Genomic DNA, 14,953 nt, shown 5'->3' on the forward strand with positions numbered 1-14,953 from the left:
ATAAAGTGCCCCTATTATGCTTTCCTTCCATGTTGTGTGTAATAGACGTTCAGACGGATCAAAGTGCACGACAAGTAAAATTACTGTCTCCCAAAAGAAAGCATTGATTCTGAACTGTCTGAAACGAGTCGTCAGTAATTGCAGTTCTTCCAGTCTTGCAAAATATACGGTTTGTAACAAATTTGCATAATGCAGCCTATGGTCTTCATTGGCTGCCCACGAACAACATCTAATTTGCCCCGCCCTCAAACACTGTAGTTGTAGCAGAGGCCTGGAAGAGTTTGGTTTGTGTTGTTCATGTGGAGAAGACGCTGTTTTCAGCACTGCAGATTCACTTTGCATGCACTTCAAAAGAATAAGGACTCGTGCTGGAATTGATGGGGGGAAAAATGTGGCCACTTTGCATTTTTTAGAGTAAATACTTCAGTCATCCTTTTCCCTATAACATGGGTTTGAAACTTCACACAATCTAAAAAAACATTTTTTTGGTTGTTTTTTTTTCCAGTGTTGGTGTAGTGTTTGTGTTACCCAGCTCCTGGGTCAGACAACCCATTGTTTGGGTAGTTTGTGCTGTATATTGTTAAATGTTATGCAAAGCAACATACAGGGGCGCGATGTGATTCAACGAGTGATCGCGTGACCCGTGCCGGTCTTTTGGCGTGATGGAAACGCCTGGTGCTTGCATTCAATTTTATGGTTTTTATTACAAAAGAAACAGAATATAAATACTTATGATGTTATGTTCTCAGAACTCTTTTCGGCTACGAGTGAAACGCAGGGCGGTGGTCTGAAGATACGGTACGGATCCACTTTTGCGACACGACTGTCGCGTGGTGTCGCGACGTCTCCCCACATTTTTACGTTGATGGGCGTTCCTCTAGTTTACCGCTATGGGCGTGGTTTTGAGCCAGTGGCCAGTCTAGAACAAAGGACCCACGAAAGACTTCCCCCCCCCCCCGTCCCCATGTGCTCTACTTCTATTGGATAGTCGCGCCGCGTTCAACGGATTCATTTGCATGAAGATGGGCATCGGCCAGCTTTTATGACGCGCTACATTTTTCCAAATGTAGCGCCACCTTCCCGGGATGCTTTGCGGGCGCGTTAAAGTCGCTTGACGTCCCCCATAAGAAGTGGAGTGCGGCGCGACAGAAGTCTTGCACGGACAAGTGGATCCGCACCGTTAGAAGGCACGAGATCCAGCGCCATTACAGTGGAAACGGCACAACAGAGACTGATCGATTATACTTGAAATACTTATAATTGTTTAATTTTTACTTTACTAAAATGTGTTAAACAGGCTTAAATGTAGGCATGTAAACCCATATGAAATATGCCATACTGTAAAAAAAAAGATACAAAATTAAGGAATTATCATGCAAACCAGTGGTTGTGTGGAGTATTTTTAAAAAGTTTAGAGGATTGAAGTTAATCAGTAATCATTAATTAATGTGTGAAGTAAAAAAATAAGCTAGTATTATAGTAAAAATGAATCAACCCATTGTGCTGGGTTAAATAAACAACCCAATTTGCTGGGTAAAATAAACCCAACATGTGTTTTGTCCTATATTTACCCAACCCTTGGGTTAAAAACAACCCAATTTGGGTTGTTTTTAACCAAGTGTTTTTAGAGTGCAGGTTACATGCAGCTTTACAAGATATTATAGTCATAAAAAAACAAAACAAATAAACTATAGCCTATGTGCAATGTCAACACAGTGGGTGATATGTAAATCAGGGACCATTCACTCAAAACCTACGAACACATGCCTGGGTTTTAGGGTCTAACATTTTTTGACATTTTCATTTTTGTTTGAACTGTCCCTTTAAAGGAGAACTCCGGTCAATTTTAACATTGAGCTCAATTTTTAGTAAATTTGGAGTGCTGTCAATACAGAGAACAACGACAAAAATCGGTGTTGCCTACACCGTGTTATCCTCTTTTTAAAATTTGCACCCTGTTGACTTCAATGGGGCAAGTTTTAAACCTGCTTTTATTTCTCTTATCATCCTTGATGTGTCATTACAAGTGCCCAGCCATGTTGAGTGATTCCTTCAGAGTGAACACGAGTGAATCTGACTGCAGTAGATGTGAAAGATATTAATAAAAATGATGTTATTTCAGCCAGCGCACAGACCTGTATTTACTTCCTGTTTTCGGTCGAAGTCCAAAGTAGTCGATTGACGAGTTCACGCGCATAGGCTTAGTTACTTAGATCACGAGCGTGAACTCGACAATCGACTACTTTGGACTTCGACCGAAAACAGGATGTAAATACAGGTATGTGCGCTTGTTGAATTAACATTATTTTTATTCATATCTTTCACATCTACTGCAGTCAGATTCACTCGTGTTCACTCTTAAGGAATCATCTAACATGGCTGGCACTTGTAATGACACATCAAGGGTGATAAGAGAAATAAAAGCAGGTTTAAAACTTGCCCCATTGAAGTCAACAGGGTGCAAATTTTAAAAAGAGGATAACACGGTGTAGGCAACACCGATTTTTGTCGTTGTTCTCTGTATTGACAGCACTCCAAATTTACAAAAAATTGAGCTCAATGTTAAAATTGACCGGAGTTCTCCTTTAAGTCATGCATGCTGCAGGTCGTATTCAGATCGTGCCAAAATCCACCGTGCTGAACAGAAAGTGCACATATCAGTCATACAAGCTGTCATATCTCTTATGGATAAAAGCCTCTCCATCTGCATTTCTGTGGCTGACATAGACATATGAAAATACAATATGCAGGTGAAGGTGCATGTGTCTCTCGCTAGTTCTTTTTTGACCTTCAGTTGTGCAGAAATAGATGGAAGGCACAGCAAAGAAAAGAAAGAATCTGAGAGTGCGAATCTGCGGGTGCTCCAAAGAAATGTAGCAAAAAAAAAAAAAAAAAAATGAAATACCGATTTTGCTATTTCGCATACCTACTTTAAAAAGCTTTGATCGGCACTATAAAAGTGAAATGCAGATAATTCAAGAACAAGTCATTTTGGATTGAGATAAAATTAAAAGATGGTCTGCACTGGCCTTGACGACTTCGCTTTTATAATGTGAGTCACACATTACCAAGGGCAATTAATTTTATCTTCTTTTCTCCGTCTCCTTACTCATGCAGCCTTGCAAAATCCACCTCCGTATCTTTCCTCTGATTCTCTATGTTAAGTCCCTATCAGTGACTTGAAGCATAAGAGCAGAGGTTTCTGGGAAGACAAAGGTTAATGAAGCAGCAGATGAGGTGGCTGGAGAGACGCTCGGAGAGTGAGCTGGAGAATCTTTGAGTCCCGCTGTGCAGTGATATGTTGGCTCTGATAGAATATTAATGAAATTAGAAACATGTTTCGGCTCCATCTTAAACTAATTGGATTGTCTCACTCCTGTAAATCCTGACCATAACGAGGTCGTCATCAATGCCTTTTTTCTTTTTTCTTTTCTTTTCTTAACGCTAACCTGACTTGGATAAATGGTCTTCTGAGCTTGAGATTCAGATTCAAACAAGTGTCACTTACTTTGCACCACTGCACAGTAACTAAAAAAACAGCAGGGAATTTAGCTTTGCAGTTTGCTCAAGGTTTTTGAGCAAAGATAGTCTCTACCAACCAAACTATAAAGCTGTATTCTGGATAAGTTGAGATTCTAAACAGACAACAAACTAATAACTATTAAATAACATACTTTACTTAAGGTTCTGGCAAAATGTTAATTGCTGCACTATTTAAAATGTTTAAGTAATCTGAAATGTAAAAAATTTGTTTGAATTAGAGATGCACTGATATGAAATTTCTGAGCCGATACCGATAGGCGATTATTCAGAATGATATCGGCAGATGCCGATACCGATAGTTTGTTTTTTCTTATGGATAAAAAAAAAACTCTCCCAAATAATGCTGCAAAAGAACTGAATCAATTTCAATCGTGGCTACAATTTACTAAAACGGATTCTTAATTCTTGCGTTTATTTAAAGAATAAACAAACCTGTTTTAATTATCCAGAAATATATTTAATAGTAAACGTTTAAAAGGGAAAGTCTTAGAAATAAAGTGTGGAAATAAAATGGATTAATAACACCATACTAACTGCCAACAAAGGCAAAGTTTTTATTATTTTTTTATTTAGAAAGTCAAATAAAAAATAATATTGCCATAAGGCAACACAGCACCATAGTGCATAGCCTACTATTATAACATTATTGACCAGGTGAGGACAGTCAATCTGGTTATTGAATTTGTGATCAGATGAAAATGAAGTCTCATTAAAAATGTGTAGCCTACACAAGCTTGCACAGTTGGGGTTTACAGTCCTTATTTAAGCGAATGAACACACAAAACACACTGCACACATCACACACTGGCCCGCTTTGCATTAGGCTACAGCACTGCATTTTCACCACATCGCATACTGAGAATGTCCTGCATTTCCACCAGTCTGTTGGTTTTTAATTATTAAGAAAACGTGCATGCGTTCTTTTGCCTTTTTAAGAAAGCATTTTATTTATTATTTTTGCGGCGTAGTTTTTCATAGCCTATTGAACAGCGCTTCGTCAGAAGTAGGCTACAAATGCAACAGCCGTTTTTTAAATCCTATCCAATGGTTGAAAAGAAAGGGGTAAACGCGGTCACTAGTAGGTTGTGACGGCTGTCAATCAAAATGTGAAGCGGTTATTCGTTCCCTGTCAGAAAACAAATGGATGATTCGGCAAATTAAAAATGTAAAAAGTCGACATAATGGCAACATAAAATAGAAAATGTTATTTTAGTAAAGACTGGGCTAGGACATATAGGCCTGGGTGAGGCCGATAGAAGGGGATACCGAGAGTGTTTCGCAGTCTATGTAAAATCAGCTTTTCTATCTCACATGGAGGAGAATAGCGTCACAGCGCACGTGCATCGCACAAGAAAAAGGAAACGCAGAAAGAAACGTCCAAGTCAATGGAATCCAAGGAGGATGGCCAGGTTGATAAAATCACAGCAACTGAGGTAACCAATGTTTATAGACATTATAACAGTTTCAGGTTATGTTTTAGTGTTGGTATATGTCCCACATTGCCCCAGCCAAACTTAGTAATCGTTCCACATTTTGGTTTGTTTGATGGTGGTCACCCTAACTCTCCCTGATGACTAAACATCATTAAAAAACTGTAAACCAAGCTGTTTGCCCTTTCAGAGCTTATGCTTATTAACGACACACACAAATCTCTCCAACAGTCTGTAGGTTTGCACAGGTGGGCTGCATTTTTATTCCTCATCCAGCTCAGGAACGACTGAGCGGTAAGTCACTTTTGCTTCCTTGCTGATGCCAGAGATGAGGACTGAATGTGCTCCCTGAACTCAGAGCTGTGTTGGGTTTTTTCTGCTCTTATTAGGGATGCAGGTGGTGAACTCGTCCATATTGCCTTATTAACCAAGGCTATTGTTTGCTCACAGGAGAACTGACCAATTAGGGTGAAATGCTGTGTCGGGTCCCAGGTGAGTGCTCAAGGTGTTCACAAAACATCCAAGGTACTGTTATTTAAGGTTGTCTTGGGAGAATGGGGTGCTGGGTTATACAGGCCGGTTATTGGAGAGGTGTGTGTGTGTGTGTGTGTGTGTGTGTGTGTGTGTGTGTGTGTGTGTGTGTGTGTGTGTGTGTGTGTGTGTGTGTGTGTGTGTGTGTGTGTGTGTGTGTGTGTGAGAAGGATAGTAGCTATGTGTTGCAGCTCTGAACAACATTGAAAGAATCTTAATACATTTTCCTTCTCTTGTCCTTAAAGGGATAATTCACCCAAAAATGTATTCACCCTCACATCATCGCAAACCTGCATGACTTTCTTCTGTGGAATACACTAATATTTAGAAGACAAAAAAAAAAAAGAGATATTCATTGTTTGGACAAAACTAAATATTTTCTTATTAAATGTCTTCTAAATGATGATAATAATTTTCATAAATTTCCTTTTTAAGTGAACTATCTCTTTAAGTACACATTTTCATTAAGAGGCTCTCAAGGAACGCAGGTGTTCTGATTAAATAAAAATCATAAAAATACATTGTATAATATATTGATGTTTTCCGGTGACGTTTATTATAACATTATAATACGAATCAATCTGTCTCATGGCATTTAAGGCTCATGTGATTGGCTCCAAAAAAAAGTTTCCTTGAATGATTCAGTAAATGCATCTAAAGTTATAGGAACAAATCTAAATGGTATAAATCAAAATCACTAATGAGAGGCCATATGTTCCATAAAGAGTCAGTTTATACATTTCATCTCTCTAGTTTGAAATTCTCAAATTGATGTTCTTTTAAAGTTGCGATGAAACTGAAGTATAGCGACAGTTTTTTTTTGTATTTTACATCTGAGTGAAACGGATTATCGAAAAAGATTTTAAAAAAAATGTAGCGCAGGGACTTGGTTCTATCCATCGGTTGTTGATTGGATTTTGAGATGTGGGCTTTAAGCACACTTAAAGGACAAGTTCGGTATTTTACACTTAAAGCCCTGTTTACAGATCGTATCTGATGAAATAGAACGGTTAAGATTAAACTTTGGACACATGCTGCTGTCGGGAGAACTTTAGGTTTATATCGCTTTCCCCCCTCACCCCCACAATGGTTGTCTATGTGCACTGGAAGATTCCTTCCTAAAACACATTAAACTTTCGTTTACAAAGACGTGAAACTCACCGAGTGGTCAGGGGTGTTCACTGATACGGTTCCAAAAAAAATAGCTGAAAAAGATGCATTCCAACAGGTTTTATCGTAGTGTTTGTCCAACTCCATGACTTGTATTGAATGTGCTGTGTGAGGTGCGGTATTACTCCGCCGCTGGAGTGTCTATTATTCAAGCTCTCAACGGAAGAATCACGGGTGTGACACGTTTGGCAAAATAGGTCCACAAAAGCTAAATAAACCTAAAATTCTCGCGACAGCAGCATGTGTCCAAATTTTAATCTTAACCATTCTATTTCATCAGATACGATCTGTAAACAGGGCTTTAAGTGTAAAATACCGAACTTGTCCTTTAACGATTGGAGAAGTCCTGGATATGTCACCAGGGAGAAGTCTGTTGTTTTCACCAGTTTTGACATTTTGATGAAATATTTCAAGGTCAAAACTGTTAAAAAATATATATTTAAAAAAACGCATGGATGAATTGATCATATCATAAGCATTGGCAATACAATGTTACATGCATTTATTAAATAGATAGGGTGAATTTTCATTTCATGCCAACTTTAAGAAAATGCAAATATAAAACTGCTGACTGCTCTATATAGACATAGCACATTTAATATAAATGAAAATACACAGTTTTTCCCCTCATTAGTACAAAAAAAGCAGTAACTCAGTGTCACACACCCTCCCTCTTAAAGGAGAACTCCGGTCAATTTTAACATTGAGCTCAATTTTTAGTAAATTTGGAGTGCTGTCAATACAGAGAACAACGACAAAAATCGGTGTTGCCTACACTGTGTTATCCTATTTTTAAAATTTGCACCCTATTGACTTGAATGGGGCAAGTTTTAAACCTGCTTTTATCCTCTTATCATCCTTGATGTGTCATTACAAGTGCCCAGCCATGTTGAGTGATTCCTTCAGAGTGAACACGGTGAATCTGACTGCAGTAGATGTGAAAGATATTAATAAAAATGATGTTATATAAGCCAGCGCAAATACCTGTATTTAGTTCCTGTTTTCGGTGGAAGTCCAAAGTAGTCGATTGTCGAGTTCACGCGCGTGATCTAAGTAACTAAACCTATGCGCGTGAACTCGACAATCGACTACTTTGGACTTCCACCGAAAACAGGAACTAAATACAGGTATTTGCGCTGGCTGATATAACATCATTTTTATTAATATCTTTCACATCTACTGCAGTCAGATTCACTCGTGTTCACTCTTAAGGAATCACTCAACATGGCTGGGCACTTGTAATGACACATCAAGGATGTTAAGAGGATAAAAGCAGGTTTAAAACTTGCCCCATTGAAGTCAATAGGGTGCAAATTTTAAAAATAGGATAACACAGTGTAGGCAACACCGATTTTTGTCGTTGTTCTCTGTATTGACAGCACTCCAAATTTACTAAAAATTGAGCTCAATGTTAAAATTGACCGGAGTTCTCCTTTAACAAGCATATACTTGCCACATAAACCTCTGTTCACCACACTGAAGAATAACCACCATCTAGTGGCTAAAACGCTGTATGTGCAGTTCACTGCTGTTGCTGAAGGTCAGGGCGTTTAAAAACACGAAGAAAATCAGCTAAATGTTGAAATCTTTATCTTAGGAGAGACAATCTTTTGCTCTGAAGGAAAGATTGTGCTGATGGCTCAGTTTTAGGGCCGTCTTTAAGGGAGTAGATGGCACTCATGGGGTTGCCAGGCGACAGGCAAAACTGATTATGACTCAAGCATTCCAGCGCTCGCATGGAATACCTTTAAAATTATTGAAACATTCCAGCTTTAAAGGGGACCTACTATGCCCCTTTTTACAAGATATAATATAAGTATCACGTGTCCTCAGAATGTGTATGTGAAGTTTCAACCTCAAAACACCCCACAGATCATTCATTATACCATGTAAATGCCTATTTTTGAGTATAAGGAAAAATATGCTGTTTTCGTGTATGTATCTTTAAATGCAAATGAGCTGCCCGTCCCGTCGGGCTCGGGTCGGGTATTCATCCTCTACTTCAAGCGAACCGATGCATTTGTGTAAAAAAAATATACTTATAACTTGATCAACTTAAATAACTAGCTTCCGGCAGACAGCCTACGCAAGTCGACTTACGCCAAAAGAGTTACACTTGACGATGTAGGATGTACCTCTGACGTAGCGTAACCGTAAGTAGCGTAACCTTTGACGCCTCTCGCGGTTCAAACAAACAGGGCTAAACCATTGGGTAATTTTCCTTTTCGGGTGAACTATCCCTTTAAATGCTCTGGCGAGGAGATAAACAGAGTGGACTGTGTACAACAGCTCACTCAGGGCGGGGTCTATGCTAATAGGGCAGAGACCGTCAGCAGTGGTGGGCTGGGCCTGTGCAATGTTACGTCACATTGCATAGAAATTGAAAATGTCTTATTCTAAAACACTGCTTATGATGTATGGGGATTAAAAAAAGGAGTGGGTGATTTTTTACCATTATAGGGTGGTTGCGTACAGTCTGCCGACACGCATGTTCAAACACCATGTCAAAATTGATTTTGCATAATAGGTCCCCTTTAAACTTACAGTACATGCAGTACATGCGTACTTATACAACACTGTGAATTATCAAATAACAAGTGATATTACGAAATGAAAGAATGAAGAAATGAATGCCAAGGCAGAAAGAAAGCATTAATCTTTCATATTGGAGCTCTTTAGCTTAGACACAAGACTTTTGCCTATAATGTGCTTTCATGTACGTTTTTCATCTTTTATTCTCTTTGCATGCGCTCATCCTTTCATGCTCTCCCTCTACATGAAAACATGAGTACAATTCTTCCCCCAAAAAGATCAACCCCTGTTATCTGGCAATTATCCTTCCAAAGACACATACGCGACCATACAAGCCTGTCAGCGGGGCGAGGGGGATAAAGTCGAGCCGGGGTGGAATCGGGGAGCTGGTCAGGCAAGCTGAGCCTAATTAAAGCTTGGGAAAGAGAAAGGTCAGGGAGGCAGTGACTTCCACCAACGAGGGAAAATGTGAAGTCTTCATATGAGAATGAGAAATGTCAGGCGCGGGCCCGAGCAAACGAAGCAAAGGTCTCGTGTGTGATTGAGAGTCTGACGAAGACCCGAGCTAACAAGCGACCATTTGAGGCAGGAGGAAGGGAATGCAGAAGAGAGGAGGTTATTAAGCACATTTCGGCTGAAAACGTGGCGTTGAGTGGCCACTCTTACCATTTTGATATTCTGTGAATCAGGTGACCATGTTAAAGCAATCGGAATACATGGTGCAAAAATATTGACATTTTAGCATTCGTTAAAGGGATAGTGGGAACAATTTACAGTAAGGTTCCAGTTGTTACAATTAAGCCTGGTTCACACGGGACGATTTTAAAATTGTCGGCCGATTTTCCAAACCTGAGAGACCCCACACACGACGATAAAAAAATCACGGGTCTAACAGTTTTGGTCGTACAGTGTGTGGTGCGCAACCACACGGCAAAACAACACATCACACATGAACCGATTTGACTCCCGAGCATTCCCAGGTCAGACGGGAAATCTCGCAAAATCCCTCGAGATCAAACGTGACTTCAGAGTAAACAATCATGGCGGACGAAGAGGATGCAGTGGCGATAGTTTGTAGTTTGTTTTTTATCCGAAAAAAAACCCGTTATTCTCCATCTCCGGCGTCCACCGGACTTTCTGGTGCGCCATGCCGCCGGCTGTTTTGATTTTGTTTCCCGGTGCTTCCTCGTCGCCTCGTCACCTCGCTTTCTGATTGGCTACACACCACAGTCACAGGCTGCGTGCTCGTTTGTCCCCGGGGGACACCACACACAAGGAGAAATCGGGCCAAAAAAGATCGGAGTGGTCCCGACGTCCTTCCGAGCAGACGAGAGCAGTCTTAACACACCACACACGGCAGGAATATCTGATCAGATCATTTTACGATAATCGGAGCATCCTTAAGATTGTCGGAAGGGGTGAATCGGGGCTAAAATCGGCCTAATTATCCTGCCGTGTGAACCAGCCTTTAGTTAGCAAAATAAGTTAAGTAGAATCCTCAATGAAACATCTATGTTAAAAATAAAAATAGTTTTCTTTTTTTTTAATAATAAATCAATTAATGTATTAACAGTCAAAAATACAATGTTTCTATTATTAATGTAACGTAATGTAAAATAATATGTCAATATTTGGTCTAAAATACAGGGAAACATCAAAACAAATTTTTTTACAGCATAACAGCACATGCATGAAAGCATTTATCAAAAAAAAAAAATATTGCCAGCACTGTGTGGGACATGTGCCAAATCATACTTTGAACTAAGATAAAATAAAGCTGTCCTAAGATTATTATGCTAATTAAGAAAATAAATAATAAATTAATTCTTAAATAAAAGAAACCTTTTCTCAAAGTTGTTCATTTCATCAATCTGCCAAACTGTGCAAACAACTGTACATCTTTCTCTCTCTCTCTCAACCCTGTTTTTAGCACCTCTCTGTTCTCTCTCTACTCATTGCATGCGTTTTGAAATGATGCCTGAGGGCTAACAGATGTTCATCTTTATTTCTTTCTCAGTAAGGACATTTGCTTCCGCCCAATCAGTGAGTGTTTCCCCTGCAGATCTCATGCCATCAGAGCTGCCCACATCACCAGACACCAACTGAAAAGCTCACCTATAAATTATGTTTTCATTTTAGTGGCAGACAAAAACCGCTACAGCTTCAGTTATTATAAGTGAGTCATGAATTAACAATAGATTAGCATCTACCTGAATTTTATGTGTCTTGTTTCAGAACGCCTGTTACTGCAGTTTCTTCACGACTTTGCAGTATTCATCTGTTTTGTGATGCTAAAGTCGTTGCAATGCTAACAGACACTCTTGCTACATAGAAGACAACACACACTACGGTATAATTAGCACCCTTATCTCACCCCTAGCATCAACAGCAAATGCTAAAAGCCTAGATAGAATCCTACACAAGTTATCTGAATCTCAACCTCGGTTTAGTGACGCTAACTGCCTTAGCCATCAGCTATCGCAGTTTATCACGAGGTCACTATCAGCCCGGCATTCCCAGCAGGCTGTTTGTGTGGTGTGGGCTACTACTGAAAAGTGGGTGTTTAATATGGATCTTTTATTTTTTTCAAATTTGCTTTTTTTTTGTGTGAGGGGCAGAGTGCAAACAACTCTGTTTACAGTACCTGCTAGTTATTGTAATTCCACACTCATAAAGCGCAGATCGTTTTAAACAGAGACAAACAAACTCACAACTACACACTACTACCACACATGTATGCCGTTCAACTTCATGTGCGACTCATACCCAACCTCATATCCTCTCTGTTGGAGCAGGCCAACAGAGAGTTATTAAATAAAAAAGCTGAAAATTCACTTTGTGAAGAGACAGTGCACTCTCTCTCATCTGAATGAAAGGTCCCTCATGATAACAATTACAAGCTGGGGCACTAGAGTAGAACAGACTGTCAAAACATTTTTACCTTTCATTATTTAACAGTGGGGTTTTGTCTATGTGTGTGTAGGTTTTGCTATGCTCGTGAGGTCATAACTATCGCAGAAGAAAAGCAAAACCCAATAAAATAACGTTGAAAGGGCATCTCTTCGAATAAAATATTCATTAAGAAACTTTAATACATGCATCTAATTTATTTCTAATTTTAATTTATTTTAGGCCACAAATCCATTTAGCAACTATAGCCCAAAATGCAAATTCGGTCATAATTTACTCTTGTCAATCATGCCTAAACCTGTATTTGTTTTTCTTCTGCAGACTCAGAGCACAGTTTTGAGCAATGTACCACACAATGAATGGTAACTAGAGCTTTTTAAAGTTTCAGAAAGGAAACAAAAGCACCATAAAAGTATCATAACAGTGTGCAATATTGTTCTGGTCAGTTGCTCACAGGTTGAAGTTGCTATTTGTAAATCTTTAGCTGTCCTTGGAGCATTCATGAGTGAATAGGCAACAAATGAATCACTCTTTTTTTTTCAGTGAATCAGTTGATCTGATTTCCAAAACTATGCTGATTGATTCCTTTAGGAATTGGTCTGATCTGGTGAGATGACTGGTCTGTTCCAAAACAACGAATTTCTCATGGCAATTCGTAACTATTTTACGTTTTGGGGAATTGGAGGCTAATTCGCTCAAATTCATTCGATCTTATTTGTACGTATTCGTATAACACATTCTCACCCCAAAACGTCACATACTGACGGGTCTTGACCATACGGCAACATACGACGAAAAGGGTACCCTTTAATGTCCATGTGTGACGATTCGGGTATGGTTGGGTTTAGGTATGCGTTAGGGTACCGCTAGGAGGCGCTGGTGGTGCGCTTATGTCTGCGTCTCATATTGACGTTATAGGGGTACCCTTTTCGTCGTATGTTGACGTATGGTCAAGACCCGTCAGTATATGACGTTTTTGGGTGAGACCGGGCTGATTCGTACGATCTGTTTAAAGTGACGGGTCGGTTTAGGGGTGGGGTTAGAGGTGGTCCTCCATAATGAGATTTGTTTGAAAATTGAGGGAAGAATTATTAGTGAATTCCTCATTGACAATTTTTTTAATTTCTTATGCTTTGCATCCTTTTTTTGCGTCTGGATTCCTTATGAGGCTCATTCATTGAGGGACAAAAATAACCAATAACAAAAATGTCAGTGCATATTTTTGACTTGTTTTACAGTACAAATATCTAAAAATTCTTAAATTAAGACACATTTAGTAGAGAAGCTAAATAGCTGAATGCATTATGTCTTATTTTCTAAGTTAATTCAAAGGGGAAATTTGTTTTATTATTCTTACCCCATTGGCAGATATTTGGGTAACACTTTATTTTACAGTGTCCTTGTAAATATGTTACATGTAGGCCTACTTATACTCCCTTAAGTTTGAGCAACATAGTTGCTTCTTTCATTTAAAACATATGTCCAAGTCTTTCCTATCTCTTAAAGATCTCTTGAAAGAGTCATACATGCTTTCGTCTCAACTCATTTGGATTATTGTAATTCCTCCTTCTATACTGGAACATCCCAGTCATCCATGTCACGGCTTCAAATGGTTCAAAATGCCGCACCCAAATTTTTAACTGGGATCTGTAAACGTGAACATTACTCCAATTTTATTATCTCCAAATTGGTTGCCAGTGATTGTTAGTTCTCTTTCGCGCTCGAACGAACAATAACACACACAATTTTGCCAAAATTTCCATTTTGTCTAGTATCCTCATAAGAGCAATCTTAAATGAGTTAAATAAAGTCTTAAATGAATGTGTGAGAAAATGAGACGTGTGTGAGATAGTCTTAAAGTGACAGCAGCCACTAATGCGGTCTGTCATTAATGTTAATCAAAGAACAAAGGGAACGGAGAAAATTGCGCTTGACTAAAGATCTTTTGTAGATTTAAAAAGGATTAATCTATTCAATTGATAACTTTAATTAATTTCTGTATATTTCCTACCTATTAGACAGAAAGGGCACAGGTAAATATGACATTTATTATGGGTTTATGTGAGGATTGTTATAAGTTAACTTAAATTAAAATATTTGATATATGTTTTTTAGAATTAATGTTTAAAAAATGTAAAGCTTTCAATTAGACTGTAATGTCAAATGGCTATAATTAATGTTTAAAAAAATAATAATGGAGACATTAGTAGCTGTATTAAAATCAGTCATACTGTTCTTCATTCATAAAAAGATGCCATTAAACAAGTATTTAAAATATACTGTTTTTATGTGTTCTCTACATTAATTTGGAGATTAACTGTGAAATGATTACCTTACAAAATATATTAAAGACTAAATCAAGAAACAAGTGAAAATTACTAATCCAGTTAATTTTTATAATCGATTGACAGCACTAGTTTATTTGTAAAATATATCCTTTGAATCGTCACCCTTCAAACCACAAAATGTGATACAATATCTTAAATACAGCAATCAACACTTGAATTTAATATTAGTCTGTGTGTGTGTGTCTCTTGTTCTCTCTGCCCGCCGGTCTCCCGCATGCTGACCACTTCTCTTCCAGGGTTTTGGCACTGCCGCCGTTTGATTTTCCTCTCCCGTCTACAATCTGCTGTGGCTGCACTTTCTGCTGTGCATTTCCCTTTCCCTGTGGCGCTCACATGCTCAAAACTACCGCACGGTGGTTTGGCTTCCACCTCTCTAGTTTAATTATCCACCATCCTTTAATGGTTTTCTAGAGATATTTTTGCCCAATATGACAGTCAATTCTACAGGGTGAATTAATTTTCTCCATCTCATTACACTCTGACTTCATA

General features: G+C 38.7%; 1 protein-coding gene and 1 long non-coding RNA gene across 9 annotated transcripts in view; one reads left to right on the plus strand and one right to left on the minus strand.

Moving 5' to 3' along the window:
* The window catches only part of sorcs1 (sortilin-related VPS10 domain containing receptor 1), a 224,627-nt gene that overhangs the window by 51,795 nt on the left and 157,879 nt on the right, over window positions 1–14,953 (minus strand). The gene's annotated exons all lie outside the window — the stretch shown is intronic.
* The window catches only part of LOC307000055, a 28,083-nt gene continuing 17,968 nt past the window's right edge, over window positions 4,839–14,953 (plus strand). Inside the window, exons 1-3 of the long non-coding RNA XR_013797968.1 lie at window positions 4,839–4,976; window positions 5,205–5,267; window positions 5,363–5,465. This is a non-coding gene — a long non-coding RNA (uncharacterized lncRNA). The remainder of the gene's footprint in view (window positions 4,977–5,204; window positions 5,268–5,362; window positions 5,466–14,953) is intronic.

Source organism: Phoxinus phoxinus (assembly GCF_949152265.1).
Source record: "Phoxinus phoxinus genome assembly, chromosome: 6".
In the NCBI taxonomy this organism is placed as follows: Eukaryota; Metazoa; Chordata; class Actinopteri; order Cypriniformes; family Leuciscidae; genus Phoxinus; species Phoxinus phoxinus.